This window comes from Anguilla anguilla, chromosome 7, assembly GCF_013347855.1.
Source record: "Anguilla anguilla isolate fAngAng1 chromosome 7, fAngAng1.pri, whole genome shotgun sequence".
NCBI lineage: Eukaryota > Metazoa > Chordata > Actinopteri > Anguilliformes > Anguillidae > Anguilla > Anguilla anguilla.
The window spans coordinates 15,249,528-15,272,534 of NC_049207.1; the positions used below are offsets into that span (position 1 = coordinate 15,249,528).

Consider the following 23,007-nt stretch of genomic DNA (forward strand, 5'->3'; position numbering starts at 1 on the left):
TGCTCTTGGCGGCAATTAACGAGTGAATCTTTAAGAAGGACAACATGGTTGACCGAGTTATTAAAGGATCTATTCAGATGTGAGATGAATGCCTACAAAGTCAACTTAAGTCCAAAATTGCACACCGCGGCGGATTAATTAAATACGTTTAGACTTGGGTATACAACCGGTGCTTCAGTGAAGTGGTGAGAGATATGTGCATGGGGTGAAGTTTGAAGGTGTGTCTCGCGTTAGACCGTGATGAGTGCATTCAGATTTGAGTTAAGTGCATTATAGGCTAGGAAAACTGAAATGTCTAGTACACTCCATCAGGGAATGTTGTGTAGGTACGAAGTACAAAAATCACATAAAATGTTTAATCGGTAATATACTGTACATTTCTAATGACTTGTTAGAAATGTATTTTAACAAAATGGTAAATTAGTAAGGGTAGTCAACATTAAATGCTTCTCTTATTAAAATGAGGAAAATGTTGTCCTTTTACCATGGCATTGGCAAAAAAAAAAAAAAAAAAAGGAGTGCAACTTTAGCTTTGCCGATCATTCGGTTGATATACACAGAAGTGCTATGTGAAAGGTCTTTTCTCAATAGAAGGTTAGTAGCAGATGGACCATTCCAGCAGTGCTTACACTGACAGCACCTGCCTGGTCAGCACTGCACATTAACACAGCACCAAAACAAGAGCCTGATCTAAATAAAGCACTAAATTGATTATTGCTTGCATGCCATCTTGTCCACCTTTAAAAATTAATCCATGGAAGTAATGAGTGCTTAATGGCAACAGTTGCCCTTATTTATTATCCTGTAAAACAACATTTCCCAGAATTATGAGGAATCAGTTTACACTTGGCCGAAACGGGCAAACAAAATGGGGAGAGGTGATTTTGGAAAAGCAGCAGGTCTATGTGCACATAAGACTATTACATTTGACACACACGAAAAGGTAGCGAAATGTTAATCATGTCATACTTTCCCAACCCACTAATCACACAAAACGGTTCAAAACAAAACAGTTTTGTACACCACTAACAATCCGATAAGCCCCTCTTATTAATGGTGGTGGTGGCAGAAAAAAACAGACATGAGTGTCACTGCACTCATGAACTGGAAAATGATTTGTCCTTAGTTTTAAAAGGACTCCACTTTTCTTTTATCAATTATTGTGCACTCATGGTGCATTATTATTTGAGCAGCTCCTCTATAACTGCTTAGTGAAGGTGGATTTACAATGAATATTTCCCCCATTGGAATAATATAAATATGAACATTACGCTATGTACGCACACACTATATTGCTCTGAGATTCATGGCCAGCTGATCAGGTTGACATATTGCCATACATTTTAAATTTATTTTCTCTGCTTCTCCAAAGGACCTATGCACTTTAATTAAAGAAATGTTTGCAGATCTCTTCACACAAGGCTCTGAGGCCACACAAAAACAACCTTAGTGTTTGGAAGAGACAAAGGATCGGCAGTTTCCCAGCATGTCTATCTGTTTCTTCCTCTGTAAAATCACTCCTGACACAGAGGGGATGGCAGTAGAGCGTATACCGAATGCCCACTGGGCATTCAATCTAACTGCCACATATGGCACTTTGTCATTAACTTTGAGAAACTCATTTAAGCCAGCACTACATTTTTTTTCTGTTCCTATTCTGCAGCACAAGCTCAGCGGTCACTTAGAATGAGCCCTAAAATACTGTTTGGGGGGGGGGGGGGGGGAGACACTTAATCTTGTGTGTAACTTTTTTAAGGTCAATGCACCACAGTTTCTACAGTCTCTGATCTTTGATGGTCTTTCATTTAACTTTTATTACATTAAACAGTTTCAGAGCAGTGAATCACAACCATTACCTCAACGACCCAAACCATTGCAACACAGAATAACATTAAAAGGAACCCCCCTGGAGGGAATTTCACAAACAAAACATCCATGTAAATGATGGTGTGCACAAACTTGCGAACATTTCAGGGAGCATAGCTATGCTGAGAGACAGCCCTGTTTTACAGGTATTCTTCAGGGTTTGGCTACGCAGCGCTGTCTGCCACTCGCCGAAAGACTGCCTTACACACATCTGAGAATAAATCCCGATTATTGCGCCGCCCGTGACTATGACTTATCAGCGCAATATACACGCGCTAACGTGCTTTTCATTGCATTCATTTGAAGAGTCCACTGAAATCATTCCAGCACTCAGTCATTGTCCCCGTTTGATTTGCATGATGTGATCTCTGCTTCCCAGCCGCAAAGTACGGCTGGAGCTAAAGAGTGTCTTTTTAATTGAAACAGGGTACAGTCCAATGAAGAAATGGACAGTAAGCCGGGTTTGCTAAGCAGCTGCATAAACAGTGATGCACCTGAATGCAGGTTGGAACTTTCTTTCAAGAACCCAGTTCAGCAGCACCTTTTCGTGCGTCAGCCCGGGGACACTGTTTCCTGCCCAGGTGGCATTGTGGCACAACGAAATGCGATCAGACATTTGAATCCGCTTCATTTGCATCTAATCTGCATTCTTTCTTAGACCCAGTCAAACTGTGTGAGTGCCCCTGTTTATTTCCACTTAAAACTCAATCAAGCCTCAGTCTGAAAGTCAGAAACTTAATTTGCGTCCTTACGGAGTGAGCATCACACATGACTGATGATGTAATCCGACCAAGAAGAGGTCATTTATACGGCTTTCCGGGTGGCACATCCAGCCACAGCTTTGCACAGCCCCAACCCCACAAAAAAAAAAAAGAAAAAAAAAGAAAGTCTGGGATGTAATCCTGACCTGATCCAGAAATGTTTGTACTGAAGTTTAACTGTGGCTCTGCTTGATATAACACTTGCTATATAGTCTTCTGAACAGTGGATTGCTGGGAAATGGGCCAGGAAATATAATAATATTATTGTTAATTAGAAATTGGAGCACAAAATACGAGTAACAGTAAACATTTTTGAGTGCGTTATTGCATCCAAAATCATATTTATATGGTTTGACTCTCCTTTGTATGTGCAGAACAGTGATTTTATAAAGCATCATAATCTACACCCTCCCCCCAGCAGTAATTCGATTTTTACCTCGCTTTATTCCCAGATCGAATGTCTAAAAGATGAGTAATATAAACCAAGCAGTAAATGTCGCTTCTTCTTTTGCTCTGCCCTTCATATGGTACAGAAAATCTAAATATACTGTAGAATTTTTTTTCTTCCTGTTTTAATCTTATCCATACTTCATTACGTTTGCGTATGTGATTCATGTTACTGTAAATTAAAAAGAAAGAGCGAGGCAGTAACACATTAATAACACCCGTTCGAACAAGGCATACCATGAAAATTAAAATTCTGCACGGATATCTCGCTGGTATAAATAATGCATTACTATCATACATTTGAGAAACCCTTGTGAAACGCACAGGTATTGCTGGGTACCATTGGAAATGCGCCTGTAAATAGAAGCTCCCACTCGATATTACCAAATTGGTATGTTTCTGAGCTCATATTGAGTGTGCGCAAAAACATTGATGCCTGTCATCGTTGTCTTGTAAATATAACTCCGTTCGGATACAAAATATTTGCTTTGAGGGAAACGATAGGAATATAAATACCCTGGACATCAGCGGTGGAATTCTTCAGAATATTATGCATGAATATACAAATAGCATGCTAAAAACTAGGTATCCGTGTTTAAAGTTATATGAAAAAAAATTGGCTTTAGTATTTTAAAATCATTGTTTTACTTGCATCTAAATATTCATACTGCACTGGTGGCTTTGTCAGTGAAACTGATGACAGTTGTGTTGGCAATGTGCTGCTAGCCCGCCGCGGGTCACACAACTGGACTAAGTGACAGGTGAGTACAGGGTTGGTGTGTGCAGCGCGCAAAGAGGATGTAAACACCATTGAAGATATAGCTAAGTTACATTCGCATTTCGGCTCGGGGAAAGGATCGTACGCACTCGTCCCGTTGTAGTCTACTGTGCAATGTTTAATGAATCTCCGTATTGCATTAATATATATTTATGAAATTAATTAAACACTGCGACTACGTCTCGTAGATTATGTAACACCCAAAATAACTTCCGTGGTTTGCGGAAAATACTGATATTACAGTTATTAAAATAACTGCTCCAATGAAACTGGAGCACGTAAATAAACAGTGGGTAATAATTTCCCTCTTATTTGCCATTCTTTTGAATATTCACTAAATAAAAATGCATTCAGTGTCTGCGATAATGTAGGATACCCTACCTATTTCCCCCTCCGATGCAGATCGTAATGCTGACTCCTATCTATATTTGAACCAGTTCAGCTATATTAAGCGCCGCATTGTTTTCCCTTTTGTATTCTTGATAACATCTGCCGACTGTTTACACACAATTTCTGACTGTATTCGTACACGATTTCTTATGCCGCCAGTTTCTCTTCTTTCCTTTCAAGAAATACAGTTACTCACTTAATTCAAATTCAGTTCAATATCGAACCCCACAATTTGACTCACGTGTCTTGGGCTCTTGTCTTGCTTATCCGCGCAGGAAAAGTCTTCCACTCGCCTTTTGTGTTGATAGTGCGGCCGATGTTCTCACTTCACCTGTTTCTTCACAGATCTTTTCGAGTGTCCGTTCACAGAGCGCTCCGAGCAAAAGAGAGGGTCGCACTACCCTCCTGAAAGATTCAGCGAAGGGAATTGAAGGGGGGAAGCGAGTTCTCAACGAGCAGTCCTCCTTGAAAAGGATGCTTCCGTCTCCTAGCAACAACAATCAATCTTGCTCGGATACCGTTTTTTTCTATTGGGTAAAATAAATCTTGTTCATACTCCTGAAAATGACATTAGGCCCACACACATAAGAACATCATCACAAACTAAAATAATAATAATTAAGTATGATTTTTAAGTCAAAGGTTTTAAATGTGTTTCAAAGAAGTTTTGTAAAACTTTGAAAAAGTCACCTATGTTCTTTGTTTTTTGGTAGGGAATTGTTTTTACATTGAGTGTTAATATTTTAATATTTTATGGATCATGCTGCACCATATATGATGAATGTATCTGTGGGGCTGCTGTGTTTCTGACATGAAACCACTCAATAGTTAAACAGGAGGAGATGTGATTGTTCACAAACTGATTTTATATTACATTCGTCATGCATATCTACCTTTAAAAAAACAAAACAACAACAAAAAAACAAAAAACAAAAAAAACTGCAATGTAGATAAATACCAAGGGTATTTCCTCTGCAGTCTAAGCTAAGCACATTTGTTTGCATGCTAAGTGCCTTCTGTGCTCTATGTGTAGGCTACAATAGGCATAGAAGTATCAAATACTTGAACAAGGCTACAATCTCTTTGGAAGCTCCACTCACTTTTAAAATCCACTTCTGGCACAGCTCAGGTAGTAAGAATGGTGGTTATGAACCCCTATATGCTTTGAAAGCAGTGCACACATGCTAAAAGTGGATACAAACCTGCATGAGATTTCTCCAGCAGATAACAAGCAATTTGCTGCATGAATAAAATTCAAAATAATGAACAAAATGGTATGAACTTATATAGAGACGCGTTGCTTGGCTTTTCAGTTAAAAAAAAAAAAATTAAACTAGAGGGATGGTAGCACACAATAACTTTTCACCAGCCTTTAGACTGACAGAAGCCAACTCTAGGTAATATGAAAACTGAAGTTCGACTGGGGTTTGGTTTATTGACACTGAACAGGGTATACGTACATCAAGCTCATTTACCATTACATAAATTATGTTGGTTTTCTCCTATTTAGTACAGCTAATTAATTATTTGATCTTGCTGTCTGGTGACTATTATTGTAATGCTATATTTCATTATCAGTCATTTTGTGTGAAAACACCTAAGGTTTACCGCAGTTTAACTGCTCAACTTATATGCGGTACTATACACGGTAAGTGATACTATACATTATTTGGAGGGCACACACCTGACTATTCTAAATCAGTTTTAAAGTCTGTAAGTTTCTGAGGAGTGCAAAAGTGGAGTAATAAACATTCACTATAAGTGAAGGTTTTTATGCTTGGAAAGTGCTCAGACCTATAAAAGCCAATTTAAAGTCAATGTTGAGAGGATCTTCTTAAAGTAAATTATCAGACAGCAGTAAGGTACCATTTTAGTTTTTGTTGTTGGCTTCCTTAGGGTTCCTTACCCTTCTCTGCTCTTATTTAGTGTTATTTTACACTGTGATATTAATTCACAGTGTCAACATGTATTCATGCCTTCCAAATAATTCCATAATTCCTATGTGAACTTTTTTTGCATAAAATGTATATTTCACGTGTATTCAAAAAAAATGCATGTAAATATATTGTGAAGTGTTGCAATATCATGGTAATACATTTTATTTAAATATACTCTGTTCCATGTTCTGCAGTATCTAAGGATACAGAGATCATTATGCATAGTAAATCCTGCATGTTGGAAACGTTCCTAAATATATCAATGCATTATCCATATTTTTGTCGAAACCATAAAAATTGTGTACTTTTGTGTCTTAAAGTGTATACCCTCACTCAGATGATAAGTACAGAAGCTCAAGGCCATTGAGCACAAGGGGAAAACGGCCTCCAGGGCACCGGTACAACACACAATTATCTTGGAGCTGGAACTATACTGTTAAGGTGCGACGAAAAGCCGCCTTTGCTACAGCACTCATTTATTAAAGAATGTTCTGCTGGACACAAAACAAATGACATTGAAAATGAATAAGTCTCTCAGGGAATGGACATACACGGCCTAGACCGAGTCTCTTCTCTCAGAGAAAATATTCCACCCATGCCGCTCTCCATACATGGGAATTTAGAGAAAAAAGCAGCGGGGCATATGGACAAACCTTTTGTGAGTTACTCAGTGCTGTTAGACAATGTTCTGTTATTTACGGCATTGCATGAATTCTCATACCCTTGGAAATTTTGCTTGTGTGGCTACCGCAAAGTAGAGAAAAATAAAGGATTTCTTTTTTTACAGTGAACTATGTGCCTCCAGACCTGCACAAAATTTATAATTAAAAATTAAATTAAATTTGGCGCTCAACATGGGGCTGTCCTTACCCAATTCCCACCCAAATTTGGAATGTCCAATTCTCCGCAACCGAAGATGCATTCACGCACAAATCCACTGCCGATTCGAAAGTGTAAACATCCGCAGTTCTCCTCCAAAACACACGGTGTCATCAGCTGCTTCTTTTAACACCACGTAATACAGCTAGGCTTGCATGGAGTCAGAGGAAGACCTTTCATATGCAGCTTTAAAATGCAGCCCCTGATCACATTATCAACCAGCGGGGGTCACTAGGGAGCAATGAAATCCTGAACCCTCTCACACCCTGGGTATACTGTAGCAATCAACAATTGCACGTTGCCCTATGGAGCTACAGGCCACAGTTGGCACTGCTATGGTGCGGATTCAATCTGAGACCTTGGAGCTCATCCATGCACCACAGCATGGTGCCTTAACTGAATGAGCAACCCAGCAGCCCCACAAAATGTATAATAAAGAAATCACATTTTTAAGTTTTCATCTGTAACATGCACAACGTTATTTTTTACCTAGGCTAGACTACTTAAGCTATCACTCTAGTTCTAGTTTTGCGCCTCCATAACCTCATATTGGGTGTTTTTGTTATAGAAGCACAACATTTTCATTTATTAAATTCTTAGAGGAAACATGCTGTGCATTCAGTTGGAAGCATGACAGGGTTTTTGGTAAGCTTTGCCATTGTTTGTAGAACTAGCTAATGCTTCTAGTTAATGTTTCAGCAGGTTAAACGAACTGGTTAATTGGAGATTAATTTAAAGATTAATCTTTTAGATGGATTGCTTTATGTAATCACTTTTAAATTTGTTTAATTTCATGACCTCCATTGTTAATAGGCATGTAACATCATTTAACAAAGAATGATGAAACAGTTTTTGACAATGGTTTCCTGGCTAGAAATAAATTGCTAGAATATTTCTCTCTATCAAATAATACCCTTAACCTAGCTGGCTATGCATACATAATAAATTTCCCCACAACAACTCCTCCCTCCACTGGTCCATGGCAACACTGGTACTCATACAGAGTTTCGTTCTCCATTTTTTTGTGTGGTTTCAGTGTGCAGTTAACCATCCAGCCAGTTCTAGTGCAGAAAGAAAACCTCCTCAAGCTTTGCAGTTCTTACTGCTGTTTGGCAGGATAATGAGTCTTTTGTCCATTAGCTGGTCTGTGAGCAAAAGACTAGCTTTGTCCTGTCAGGGATGGTGACACTTGGAACAATTTCTTTTGTGCTCATGTACCCTCTGTTGGGCTTAGCACAAATAGGGGACAGACTGAAAGCCATGTTTTTTTTTTTTCTCCAAATGCCCCCCAGTTAACTGGGATCGGAGTTTTTGTGTGAATGGAATGCAGTCACTTCCCAATAGCACGGTCGCTTTGGAAATCAGAGTCCCCTACAGCTCCCTCTGTTTGGAGAGTTAGCGTGTGTTGATTTCAGACTTCCCCCTCATACCGCGATTCCATCTGTTCAAGCAGCGATCCCATTATCCCAAGGAGCTTGTGTTTTCACATGTAGCGCTCTCCTTTAATTTTAAACTGAACAATTGGGTTATGAAATGAACAAGATTATGAAAGCATCGTTTATCAAGCCTTTAAGAAGCCCCTCTGCCCTTACTGTGTAACTGTAATGATTAATGTTCTCTAGTAATCAAGTTCACAGAAGGCTGTCTCATAAGTTGGTGGCACAGTGAGTCTGTATTAATCCATGTGCTATTGATTTTTATCAACTTGAAACTGTGGCAGGAGTTGAAAAGGAATCAGACAACAGCAATCAGTGCTTTACAATTAATTACTTGCACGTGGCATTGACTACAATAAAATATTTCAACAAAACATCCTTTAAACACACTTTTTCAACACAAACATCATGCTAACACCATACGGTAAATGGGAAAAGAAACAAGGAAAACAACATAATTAAAATAAGAAAATGCTTGGAAATTCCTTCACGTTTGTTTTGTTTGAAAGAAATGAGAAATGGATGACAAAACATCAAAATTCAATGTGCCAGAGCGCATTCTTTCCCAAGTTGATACAGGATCCCTTATTAATATATGTTATGAAGCCCAGCTCTAAGCAGGAAGGACCAGCAGTAATCCTGATTGTGGACTGGCACAGGAAGTGACCATGCTGTGATTTTGCCGCCATGCTCCGCCCAGGAGAGAGTCACTCATGGGAAGCAGAGGTGGGAGAATGGGTTAAATGAGGTAAATGGAGTATTCAGTGAACTGCCAAATATAGGGCCTGCTTTGACTTCAACAATGTATGAGAATTACTAACGGGTAAAGGACAAGTTCTAGTGTTACATACAAGTACTATTGTACTGGAGGTGTCTTGAGATACTGGCATTGTGGGAACATGTATGTAGTATTTTTTTCTGTTCTTGTGAATTGACTTTAGATTTAAAGGTATTTAATTCTACAAAGCGCTTCATTTTTCTGTTGCCCTGGTCATGACTTGGAGATAATTGTCTAACCATGTTAATAAATGTTAGGTTGGCTCTAGTCAATCAACTCAATGCACGTGCACTTGTAAATACAGGGTTGGCCATGTCATATATGACAGCATAGCAGAAACAGGTGACATGTCATGTTGCTGTAAAAAGAAGTATCAGTTGATAAATGAGGAGTTTAAGGCTGTTGTCTTTCGGGGGCGTTTTGTTGATAATGCACTCGCGTCCAGTGGGCTGCTCAAAAATCCCTGGGTAGTCTTCTGCTGTTCTCACATTTTCCTCGTTTTCATTGAGAAAATCTTTTTGACAGATTCACAAAGGACAGAGATGCTAAACAATCAGTGATGGATCTTGTACACAGTAAAATATCCAGTGTTAATTAATCTCTAATGGAGTACTCTGTAAGAGCTGATTTAACTCTGAACAGTTTACTGTGTAGTAGTTAAAACAAATTTAGTAAACTGTGGGAAGATAAAAGTACTGTATGCTTTGTTTAAATTGACTTCCTGTATGCATATTTTCCGTCCAATATTACTTATCAACAAGGCAGTGGAGGATACAGGTTATTTCACCAAATTAAAAGAATGTGCAATTGTTTAAGAAATTGCTGTAGTTCACTCATGATTGCGAATACACTACCTTGCATTAATGTGAACTGAACTGTGAAGGAACTAATTTAAAAGAATGACCAGGTGTTTGTCAATGTAGATTAATGTGTATTTCAGTGAATTTAAAACAGCACAGCTTCTGTTGAAGGCTGGAGAATATTCATGTATCGCAAATGTCTTGAAAATATACAAGATTAGCATGACAGTCCAGTTTGGGTGAATCAGTGGAAATTTAATGTGAAAATGCAGACATGTGGGTGTAATATTGCATCTTGATATTGATTTGGCCTTACGCAGGACACAAGCACACCTTATTACATAGTTGCTCTAGTGGAATACTTTTTGTTTGCTTTATAAAATCTCTAGGGCTGTTAATATATCTACGAACACGACACTTGTAATGAATCAGTTACATTAATCAGCCACCTAACAGTGGAACCGTCATGCAAGAAAGACTGTTCATCTTATTTTGCACTAGTAAATGCAAACCACTGTGAATACCAGCTGGGAACTGTTAGCTCACTGAATGGTACTGTACCCATTTGAGTTCTGTGTGCATGATGTTAAAGGCTATAAGCATAGATACCACAATCAAAGCCATTGAAATATTGTGAAAAGCTTATTCTTCTAGCTTTTATGTGCACTGCTTTAACTTGTATGGTAAGTGTTACAAATTTTAAGAAAACCTGAACACTGCTGAAACAGAGAGTGAACATTAGTGAGAATACCTGCAATAGTGTTTTAAATGCAGAAGCTTTAAACGCATGTATACACATTACATTGCACTTTGATAATTAGCAGTATTTATAGTGACATGTTTTTTGTCATATTATCCATATATGTACCTTCAATTCTTGTTGGGTTATCCACCATGCTGCTTGCTCACCACAACCAATTCATTAGTAATTGACCACAGCAGCCTCGCTCATGAAACATTTAAGTCCGTCTTGTGAATTATTTATTAACGATACCACCACACACAGCAGCTGTGCAGGCAATCTGACAATGGGGTGCATCAATAAAAGAAGAGATGTTGCTTCAATCAATACAGTGAGGATTCTGTTGTTCTTATACACTCTTCCTACAATTGTCTCTCCAGACCTATGACTGTGGGCAAGGTGTGTTGCATTTATTCAGATTGACTCCAGTTGAGATGGAGAGGCCTTGAAGAGACAGGCACTTGTAACATATAGCCCAGGATTGAATGCTTATTGTTTGATCAGAAGTGAAGAAAATGTGTTGAAAGTGTTTCTTATCAACAAGAAAGTGCGTCTGGGGGGGGGGGGGGGGGGGAGGATGGAGACATGAGGGGGCAATGCCCCCTCACCTGGACTGTCCCGCCCCCTCAGTCAAGATGAATGTGAAAAACACCCAAATGCGTCGGCTTTCTAGTGAAAATATTACAATAGCAACATTTTAGTTAAGGGCAGTCTGTTACGCAAAGCCACTTTTTGATTGGTTGTCTGGTTAAGCTTGCTCCCATACGTTACGTTGCGTTACGTTGAACAACACAATTAATTACTTGGTGGCGGTGTCATTGTAACTTGTCTGTAATCATGGTAAAACTGCTGAATTGGTGTATCTAAGACATATCATTTATATTTGTGGTGGTGGCTACTCCAGCCATTAAAAGACAGGCTACGTAGCCTTTCGATGAGCCGAGTGTTTTAAGATGTATTTTGCTTTTTATTTTATGTAGTAATACATTTTCATATTAAGATTATTTAATACTCTGCCATCTGTAAGTAGCTCACAAATAGTTTTAGTTGGTTGTAGTAGCAACATGTTAGTTTCCGGCCACGCAAAACGTTCCGAATCGCGGATTCTGGGCCGCAGTCGGGCTGCATGTGTTTTATCTAGCTGGGAATACTTTGCGTTACGTCATCGCCCCCTTTCGGTATTTCAAACGCCCCCTCTTCTGTACTCCGCTGGCGGCGGTTCTGGTAGCAAGTGGTGATATTGCTGACACTGAAAGTTTCATCATTCCTTCATGATCCCATCATTTCTTCTTTTTCTGTAGAAATCCTCACACTGGTCAGTTTGGTTTCTCTAGTGATTAGATTTATTCTACTGCAAAATCATATTTGACCATAGAAACAGCACATACATAGTTTGACTACTACTGTACATATTCCAGAACCTCTTTGTCTGGTCCTATTCAAGGCTCACCAATATTGGCAACACCTACGGTATTATAGTGTACATTGATTTGTAAATAACCAGGCTCTCCATTATCATAAAATTAACATTACTACAAAAACAACAACAATAAAATATACTGACATTTTTAGGTAATAAAGGACACACAATTATATATGTTTTAGTTGAGTGCTCCCTTTAATTCAAATCCAACACTTATCTCAATTTAACACAGAACAATAGAGCTACTGAACGAGCACAAAAAAACCGTGCTTTAGTTTCCCACTCTTTATCTTTCAAATTACTTCACAATTATTTTCATTTCAATTAAACTCAATGAACAAAACCGCTTATCTGCCCTGAAGGGCATGCTGGAATTAGCCTTATTTTGGTTTGGAAAGTTTGGAGAACAGTTTGACAGGACTGCACAAGGAGTGGCTCCAAAAATGGGACTTTGATAACTAAATGAAAGCATGCAACCCTAGGGACAAATTTATATAGTGACTTTTTTGTATTAACATATATATGTTTTGGCCCATTCAGAACAGAGCCATCCTGTAGTTTATAATTCTCCACCTTATCTTCTACAGTATATTCCATTAAATATAAATGTATGGTGCCTCACTCTCAACCCATTACTGCTGAATGTATCTGGCACTAATTACCAAATAAAATTCTCAGAATAACAGAAGGCCATATTGTATCTGAATGCTGACCAGCAAGCAGTGAAATTACAGTACAAGGACAGGATTAATGGCTCACTAAATAAGTACTGCAACCTCTTCACTCAGCTGTACTATAGAGCTTGAAGTGAGGAGGTAGCAATTGATCTCTTCATATACAGTATATGGGAATGGGAATGGGCCTCTCACTTTTTACCAGCTTTCTCATTCCAGACTATTATTGTGGTTTTTTAACAGCAGTGGCAGTGATATCATTCATAGGTAATCTATAGTTCAGACACTGTCACTGGAGACAATTTGTCTTTAGACCTCTTGGAGAGACACATACATTATGCATGTATAAATGTTAAATATATTCTGTGGCACCAGATACATATTTAGATATTATCATCCTTATAATTTCCTTATACTTTCTTTGCATATTGTTTGGTTTGGGAGCAGATAGTACTGTATTTGAAATATAGTACTTTGTATTATGTCCTTACTTCATGCTTAATTTTAACACACTGAAACTCACTAAGTAATCTCTGCCACCTGCCAAGCACACTTAGTTTACTACAGTTTAATGGCCCTAAATACTGCTTCAATCCAAAAAAATACATTGAGCTTTAAAGCAGGGATGTTAAACTCAAGTCCTGGAGGACCATGGTGTCTCCAGGTATTTGTGATTTTCTTTCAGTCAGAAGCCAATGAGGGCCTGGAGAACATGGTGTGTGAAGTCATTAGCCAATGAATGACTTTAGGCCAGTTCAGACCAAAGCTTCACAATCCAACAAAACCATTTTGAATGTTTTTTTCAAAGAATTTTTTCAAGTATGAACTACTATGTCTCAGAATGCTGGAGCTTGCGGTTGCAGGCAATTGATCTTGTCTAATCACAGTTGTTAAGTGTATTTCACTGCTGCCAAAACACACCAAAAACCAGCAGACACTTTGGTGCTCCAAGAATTTACTGCAACACCTGTGCTTCAAAGCAACAAACTGCATAATTGAGGACACATTTGAAGGCAAAATATGTACATTTTGTTCATTGACAGCACAATTGCAGAAAGCAAACAAGTCTGTACATACATCTTATGAATACCAGTACTTTGCCAGGATATAAAATGTCATGGGGAATCCAAAATTCAACGGAATCTGTTTATTTAACTGAAAATACTGAAAGAAAATGTTATGCATGTTCACCTAAATCTGTCAGTCAAATATTCATTTATATTGTGCCCTTAACAAAGGTTTATATTTTTCATGGCCCAAAAATATAACTGCAACTATCAATAATCAGGTTTTTCAGGATATTCCAAAGATCTGAAATGTAGACTTTCATGGCTGGGAGGTTTATGCTGCACTCCAATGACATGGTTCCAAAGAAGCATGTCAACGAGGATTGAAGTTTCATTCTATTTTCCCAAAACTTCACTGTGGAGTTAATTAATGAAAGACTTTGCAAAATGCTTGTTCAGAGTGTATAGAGTAGAGATCTTAGAGTACAATCCTGAAGGGCTGTTGGGTATACTGGACACTCAACTTCCTTAATTACCCTAGTGCTGAAATGTGTCACAATTCATAAGTTAGTGCAACCCTGCAACACTGGAGTTTGGGATACCTTGTAAAGAGCATGCTCATACCATTTTATTCAGAATGTAAGGAGCTGTGTGTATTTCAGAATTGGTCCTTAGCTGTAACTGCTATCCTCTTTTTACCTGCCCTCTCCATTGTAAATGGAGCTACTTGTGTCCTGCCACTACAGACTCGTGTCATAGTTGACATAGCTGACTTGAGCTTGAATTATATAATTATACATACTTTAGTAGTCATAGATGAAGCAGTCATAGGTGAAACTTCTGACGGTTATTTTTTAAGATAAATATTATTGATAGTTAACAATTTGCACAGCTTTGCTTTGGATCCCATCTTGAAAACTGACCAAATAGATGATGAGTTTTTATACATACTTCAGTAGTCATAGATGAAGCAGTCATAGGTGAAACTTCTGACAGTTATTTTTTAAGATAAATATTATTGATAGCTAACAATTTGCACAGCTTTGCTTTGGATCCCATCTTGAAAATTGACCAAATAGATGAGGAGTTTTTACTCCAATCCAGAATGAATGCCTGACCGTGCAGCAAAGCAGAATCATGAGAGAACCCAGAAAATGGACAACTGTCCTTTGTCCAGTGCCAAACCTAGCCTTTGAGAGGCCCTAAGCAGGACTGGATCCAAATGTGAATACAAAACTATATTTAAAAAATATATATCAGAATAATTAGGGGCCGAAGGCTATTGCAGGGCAGCCAGTTTTGTCACTAATGCTTATTGGATCAGGCCAGCTCTGCCTTTGTCCACTGGCAGGTGATGACATTACCAAAGCCCCTCGCTTCCTCAGAGTGCAAACACATTACCTGTCCCAGGTGATAGCCAAATTATGAGCCCCTTTAATATGAAACTTGCATGATTTTGAAAATGTTTAAAGGCAAAAGTCTTTTAGTAGTGTGAGATAGGTATAGTCTAAGCCTCCTTGAATTCAATTTGCTTCTTTGAATTGTGCTTGAATTTAAGTTTCAAAGGAATGAATGCTCTAGTGGAATATTCCATATTTATTTAGCATTTAATTGTTTATTTAGCATAACTAGACTACTGCCTGCAAAGTGCAACCATTATCCTGAGACCAACTGAGAAATACAAGACAAGCAAAGGTTGAGAAAGGTTAAAAACAATTTGAATAATTTGGGCCTTGTGGATTCAGATCAAAAATGAGGTACTCCTCCTCTGACTCCTTTGATTTGCATATGGGTACAGATGGATAATTGGGTTGTGGAAACAACATTGCAAACTAAGTGAAGACAAAAAGGAATATCCATTGTGTGGGAAGAATGTCTGTTAAATTGAATATTGCCACTGTCCAAATCGCACCACTAGTCCCTCCCCTATGGAACACATCTCCAGGGAACGATGCATCAGTACTTATCAAATATGGCACATTATAAGTTATGACACATTTGTTATGTCCCCTAAAGTATACTCTAAAGTATGATATAGAAATAATATGGCAGACTAATTCACCTAAAATACAGGCCATAACAACCTCTTTTATCAGATCTTCCTCCATTGTATTCTATGTGATGGTGTATAAACTCAAATAAATAACAGTTATTTTTAATTATAAGGGTACATATTGCCCAGGTCCCTTATCTGGAGTTGATAAGGCAGGCACTTTTTAATTCCCCAGGTTGAGAGCCACCATTCAGGAACCTCTGATAGTGCCACGCTGATTTGTCCTCAAACAAAAGGTACAAAGCCTCTTAAAGATGCCTGGAGAAGATGCATTTCAAAGTGTTTTCCACTGACACAGAAATAGCAGTTATGTCAAATAATAGAAACTGCGTCTTGATGTGGTTTTCCAGGTCAGTCTTTGTTTTTGATGCTCTTATCCAAGGAAGATGCATGATATCAGAAGGATTGTCTTGTTAGTTATAATTGGCCAGCTGCTGAATTTACACTGCCTGTGTTTGTTTGGCTTAAGATTTCAAAATTCTGTTTTAACAGATCAGTGGCTGTATGGAAAACACTGTAAATTAAACCACACCAAATATTTAAAGTGGGATTTCACAATGTAAGGCTCTATAGAAGAAATAATTGAAAGTCTATGAAGTTCCATTTTTCAAAGTATGAACACAGATACATGGAAAAGAAACTGCAATGTTATTGCATGACAGTGAGTTCTGGTTTGGTAAAATGATTAAAAATATTTATATATGAATAATTACTGAAAGAAGCAAAGACATTTGACTGAACTTCATTGTAATTTTTTTTTTTTTTAATCTGCAGATGCAAATAATTGTTCAGGCTTCATTGATGGAAATTTGTCTATGACTGGTTGTCCGTCAAGTTTTATAAAACATTGACAGGGTTTCAGAACTCAGCAGAAAATTATTTTCATTATCACACTACTAAATATTTAATTCTTCGATTTGATAGAAAATTATGTATCATTCATGAGACACTCTTCATTTCAAAGAGTTCTTGAAACGCAGTTACGGTAGAGACTACAAAACCTGTGTGGGAGAAAGACTGTCATGCTGATATCAGCGATGTCTGCACACTGTCACATCAACACAGGGAAAAGACCATAACATGTTATGATTGTGTGGATAAATTAGCAGATGCATATGTACTTATCACCGTACAACTAAAAGCAATGCATATTGCATCAGAATTAATAATGTATTTCTTTCAGTAGTTCCATTTAAAATCTATTTTTAGGTCGTAGTTGTATTAGTTACTTGGAACAATGCTGTGCAAAATATATAAGTGTGTGCTTTCCGTTTTTAATTAGCGTATGTGTTCATGGATGCTTAAGTACTACAGTAAGCAACCAATAGAGAAAAACATAGTATTTTAGTGGGTACGCATGTGTTTGTCAGCGAAAAAGGACTGTAAGAGTAAGGAAACGGGAGAGGAGAGAGTGAATACTTTTGTATGTGAAAATCACTCAGTGGAACAGATTGGTTATTTTCCTATGTTTCATTTGCTCTCAGGGCATAGCTCTGATAGACTCTGAGGGCCCAGTGGATGCTGTTCCACGGAGGGCTCAGATGTCCGCTCGGGCTCTGACGCCGCGTACCATCATTCCGTCTGAAAAACTCTTTTTTTCACAGTTCGCTAATTATCGAGGCTAATTGCAAACCTCTTCATGTAGTGCTCCCCGCCACCCCCCCCCCCCCAAAGACCCTTTAATTCGCCATTGCTTCACCTGTCCTTCTTTCGGCCCCATTCAGGGCTCCCTATTCTGCCCTGTGCCCGGCAGAGTGGGCAGAATGGCACTCGAGTCAGAGGGGTGCTGAGACTGGAGGGCCTGAGGGGGAGCTGTACACTCAAAGAGGGAATGCAACTATGGGTGAATTACCAGGGAAACCCAAATCCTTATCCCTGTAGTTAGCATTTGAATGGTGATTATTTTATTCCCATGGATGACTGTTTAATAGACATGTTTTTTGGCGTGCTGACTGCTAGCCCCCCCCCCCCCCCCCATTTCATTTTAATTTCTTTCAGTCAAATGCTGAGATTGTAAATGCTGTTATGAAGACTTGTGTGATGGTTTCAGTCTGTTCCTCATTTGTTCTAAGCCCAAATGAGGGTGTATATGCACGGTTATGCTGCATAAATATGCAGTTATCATTTGAACTCATGTCATTTGGTTTGATACACCTTGAGTGCACTTTTAGATCTAGGATCCAACAAAATGTTATGGGGCTATTCCTCTGCAAAGTCAAACTCAAGGCATTCAGGTTTATTTGGGTTGGAGAGGTGACTGTGGTGGCCTGGCATCCTTCCTGTTCATACATATGCTCATTCTTAACGGATCAGGAATGCTGTCTGTGCTATAGTTTACAGGCCTACGTTGCTTAGCGATGTTTTAAACTGAAGATAATTGACTCAATCGGTTCCGTTTCATTTTATGCACATGCCCAATTACGTGTTTGTGGTCAAGAGGTTAATACCAGACTCAGAGGTCGTGTTAACGTAGGATTCACCAATTTTTACGAAGATAAGAAGATATTGGTCTTACATTTGTGTTGTTTATTGATCACAATAATTACACAGCCATTCAACATCAATGTTTATTGATTAACATAGCTAATGGCAAACAGATAGTGAGCTGTGGGTACACGAGTTTGGAGAGATTGAGCCCCCCAATTTATCGCATAAGTTGTGGTGAATAGCTCAGCAGACTTGGGTCTAAGACTAACCCTTTAATGTGAACTAATCCTTCAAGAAACGCATGTGCATTGCAGTTATCCCTATCTGAAATTGTACAGTATGATCACGTAGTAGTGATCCAGTCAGGCCAACTCCAGTTCAAGGTGTCTCTGCTCCAGCCTCATCCACTGCCTCTGTAAGTGTGCTTTAGCTCCAGCGCTCGTTAAATATGAGTCCACTCCACTAAACATCACTCCTTCATAGTTGGCAATCAACACCAGTATAAATGTTTTTTAAAAAGTTCTTCTCAGAAACTTTAACAACAAAATGTAGCCATGATTCACAAAAATACCATCTGAAACAGGCAAATGATATGTTTTGGGAAATGTTGTGTGCCAGCCAGGCCGCCCTCAATCTCAAACACGGACCACAAATGCACCAAAGAGAGCCGAACTGTAAAAGCGGGTGGAATGACAGGCATTCAATGGCACGTTGTAATGCTTCCTTCATTTCCAAACCAGCTCTTTTCAGCAAGAATAGCTCTGCACTAATGTGGGCTTGGACAGGGTATTTTCATTCATCAAAACTGACTGCTTGAGACTCTCAATCACTTGAAGTTGGACTGGACTTGAGCCCTCCATTCTTTTTAGTTTCAGTGAGCACTTCTGGTCACAGAGGTGCTTAAATTTTTTTTGAAAAATGGCTAATTGGCTTCTGTTACACTGGGGATAAATCATTTGGTTTTAACCAGCACTGTATGGTTTAAGTTTGGGCTTGCATAAAAGTGACAATTGTAGAGAAAAGTAATAAAGCAGGTTGGTCAGTTGTAAGAGATGTTGAAATGGAACATTCAAAAGCACATCAGGCTACATGTATAAATAACCACCTGTACAACCAAGATCACACTCAGATTGTACTGGTGTTTAAATTAAACACCCTACGCTGTGCTCTCATAAAATTCAATGAGTTTTTCTTAACTTTTAGAATTTCAATGCATTGCTTCAGGAGGATTTGCATGATGAAAGCTGAACTGAATAATGCATCATTTAAGAGTGGCTACAGGTATGAGAGCCCATAATGCAAGTACTACTTATTGCTGACCCATATTTATCAAAGCTACTGTTATCCAACAACAATAGATTTCTTTTGTTTTATGTATGCAATTATTCAGAGTTGTTGAAATGCACAATGTAAATGCAGAAGATGGACTCGCAAATAATTTGATGATGATGAGTGTTGCGTAACATCTTTGAAAAATAGAATTTATCCCATCGTGGTGCTCTTGCCCAGGTGCATCAGTTTTTCACCATATCTTCCCATTGACTATTCGGGCACTGAGGGGGACAGCCTGCCACTGTTCCTCTGTTATTGAGCAGAATGACATATGAAGCAAAAGGGCCCTAAACATTTTAAAGACTCATTTGTACCAGGCCAATATCCAACAAGCAGTGACATTCACTCATATGGAGGCCTGTTGCAGACCTTTGGGTAAATGAATTGGGAGACTGATGGATGACATTTCAAGGAGAGATGGAGGCCATGCAATGAAACAGAATAGTTTCTGAACATCTAAAAGAAGGTTATTTCATTATTTATAGATATATTATTATAGATCATAATTATTATTATTATAATGATAAGGTGTTCAAGGCAACATCCAGTGGTGAAATGCATCAGGCTGATATCCAAGAAAATTGAATTAGGACAACTTTTTGTAGCATATGATGAATTATTGCACTGTTGATCTCCAAATCGTTTTACTGGATTATTGTACACTGCTATAAATTGTACATTTGAAATCTAATTCTGGGAATTCAGAGAAATTCTGATACTACTAAATGGTTAAAGGCTCTTTTTTACAGTGAATTACTGTGAAGGACATTGTTTCCACACTTTTGAATGTGCCTTGAATTGTTGATGGAATGAAAATATCTCTGTAACATGAACCAGGTAAATGTATGGACTTTTGTGAGATGTTTGTGCTTTCCTATGCCTTGTAATAAGCTACTTAAAACATAATGATTCTGGCTTGCAGGAATGTTCACCGTCAATGCCAGACGTAACACAATCTCAGGTCTTACTAATGAAGGTTTAACCTTCACTATTCAATTGTCTGACACCTAGGAATTGCCAGGATAATATTAATTGCTTAATTAGTTCAGTAATTAATTATAAGGAGAATGTGTTTATACATGATTTGTGCAGTAAAACAATTGCCCCTCTTGAACATACCCTAAGTTATTGTATTTACTCAAATATTTTCCTGTAAATTTGTGTAACAGTAAATATCCAGTACAGTAATTAACTGGTAACCCTGCTGCCAAGTATTTACTGTAAATTTAACAGTAATCTACTATAAATTCACAGTATGTTTTTTTTTTTTTTACAGTGCACACATTGGAAACTCTCTGGAAAATGTTCAGATTTTACAGTAATGGCCATGTATGTTGTCTGATTAATGACCCCTTCAGTCAATGGCAGTTCAAGCTGACAGTCCGGCTGAGACCCTTCATAGTTGAAAACACGTAAAGGAGAAACAGACTATTAATTAATGCCCTTGGGTGGGTGCCTGGATTTAAAAGGATGATTTTGACAATGCAATGCACTGAAGGATTTCCTTCAAGCAACTCCAATATTGATTTTATGTTCATTTGATATGAAGGGACTTGACATCATTGGCAAGTTACCATTAGGAGCAATAACTGTGTAGCTGATGCTGCCATTTATTTTTTAGTGACTTGCGTGACAACCCCCGAGCATCTGGTGTGTGTTCTGCAGGTTTTCCTGTGCAGCACAGCAGTTGTGCCTGTGGTTTATGTTTTGCAAGTATGGATACACAAGACACTGAGTAAAATTTGGTGGCTATTATAAAAAAGCACAGTACTGATGGCCCTTGGGACAGTCAACATTATTAGATTCTGGCTGCAGGTTTTCCTTAATAATGTCTGACAGAGAAGGAAATTTCCTATGAGAAAAGCATATATTTTTCTTGATAAGGGAAAATGCTGCTTTAACAGATACATTTTGCCATAATGCCTCAACCACCTTGTATAACACCTGCCCATATATAAATTGACTGGATTATTATTATTATGATGATGATGATTATTATTATTGTTATGATTATGATTATTATTGTTGTTGTCATTGTTATTTTATTTGTCTTCAGTGGTTATTTCAATGGAACTCTCAGGAAGTACTAGAGACTAGAATAAGTAGTGGTGATAATGAATGCTGGCTGGGAGGTCTTCAATCTGCTCCCCATCGGAGGCGTTTTGTGCGACTTGGCTGACAGAGCACAGCGGGGTAGCTTTGGGTGGGAGGCATGAGGGTAATCTGATTCTGATTCTCAGAAATCACACAAACTGCAGAGGCCTGGCAGGGAACAGGAAGTCCATACATTTGGAAAGGGAAGGCAGTTTGCCAGGATAAGGCCATTGAAAACCTGGCACAGCGGAATCAGGAACAGAACAAATAAAATCCAAATTCAGAGCAAAACTGATAATTATGCATGCCTGATTACCGCGTGGTCTCTGGGGTTGCCAAAATGCGTGACCGCCAGACGAAAGCATCGACAGAGTGCTAAGAAGTATTGAATTCATACGACTTCATATGAACTATGATGTTCTTTTGAAATGACAGTTCATTTCATCATATAACGCACCAGATACTGCTGTAGTGACTATGGCGCAATTTGTTTGTTTTCTGAGACACCAAGTCAGGCTAGAATTTAGGCACTGTCCATGTGTCCATGGGCATAGCTAGAGTACCAGGTTCTCTCCTATGCTTTTGTCTCCCTACAGTAAATTGGTAGAAGGCAGGCTAATGCATTCCTCATTGGCACTTGTCTGCTTGTGCACCAGTTCTTCTCATTAAAATATCCCAGAAAAAATGTATTGCTGGTTGTTGCTAACAGCAACAGGCCCACAGTCCTTTCCACATCAACCCGCTTGCCAGAATATGCATTATCAATTTACATTAAGCTGCTAGGCCAGGATTCTGTACAGTTCGAGCCAAGTGCTTGAGGATTTGTTTGGTGATGATTTGGGCCATGATGCATGCCATAATATCACAAATGAGTCGTTGTCCAAACAGAAATAATTAGAGCTATGTGAAAATAATTTTATTATTAATTGTATTTTACCTCAACAATTAACATTTCATTTAAATATAAATGTAAAAAAAGTTAATAGAAAAACCTCACCTTGTCTGTCACCTCTTGTATTAGGATGTCACATTGTAAAGCCTTTCCAGGTCATGATAATATCAGTTTAGAGTTTGAATTACCTCAGAGGGCTCAGGATGAAGAAATTTATTCCATAAGCGATTTATTAGAATTTTGAATAAAATTAACACTTTTTCTATGCGAAGAAAGATGCAGCTTTCCATT

At 38.4% G+C, this 23,007-nt stretch overlaps 1 protein-coding gene and 1 pseudogene across 2 annotated transcripts in view; one reads left to right on the forward strand and one right to left on the reverse strand.

Moving 5' to 3' along the window:
- The window catches only part of LOC118232260 (metabotropic glutamate receptor 3-like), a 39,823-nt gene extending 35,091 nt beyond the window's left edge, over positions 1-4,732 (reverse strand). Inside the window, exon 1 of one of the 2 annotated variants that reach the window (XM_035427093.1) lies at positions 4,484-4,732. The gene's annotated coding sequence lies outside the window, so the exon portion shown is untranslated. The remainder of the gene's footprint in view (positions 1-4,483) is intronic. The other variant, XM_035427092.1, reaches the window with a different exon arrangement.
- Positions 1,535-23,007, forward strand: part of LOC118231875 — a 32,625-nt pseudogene continuing 11,152 nt past the window's right edge.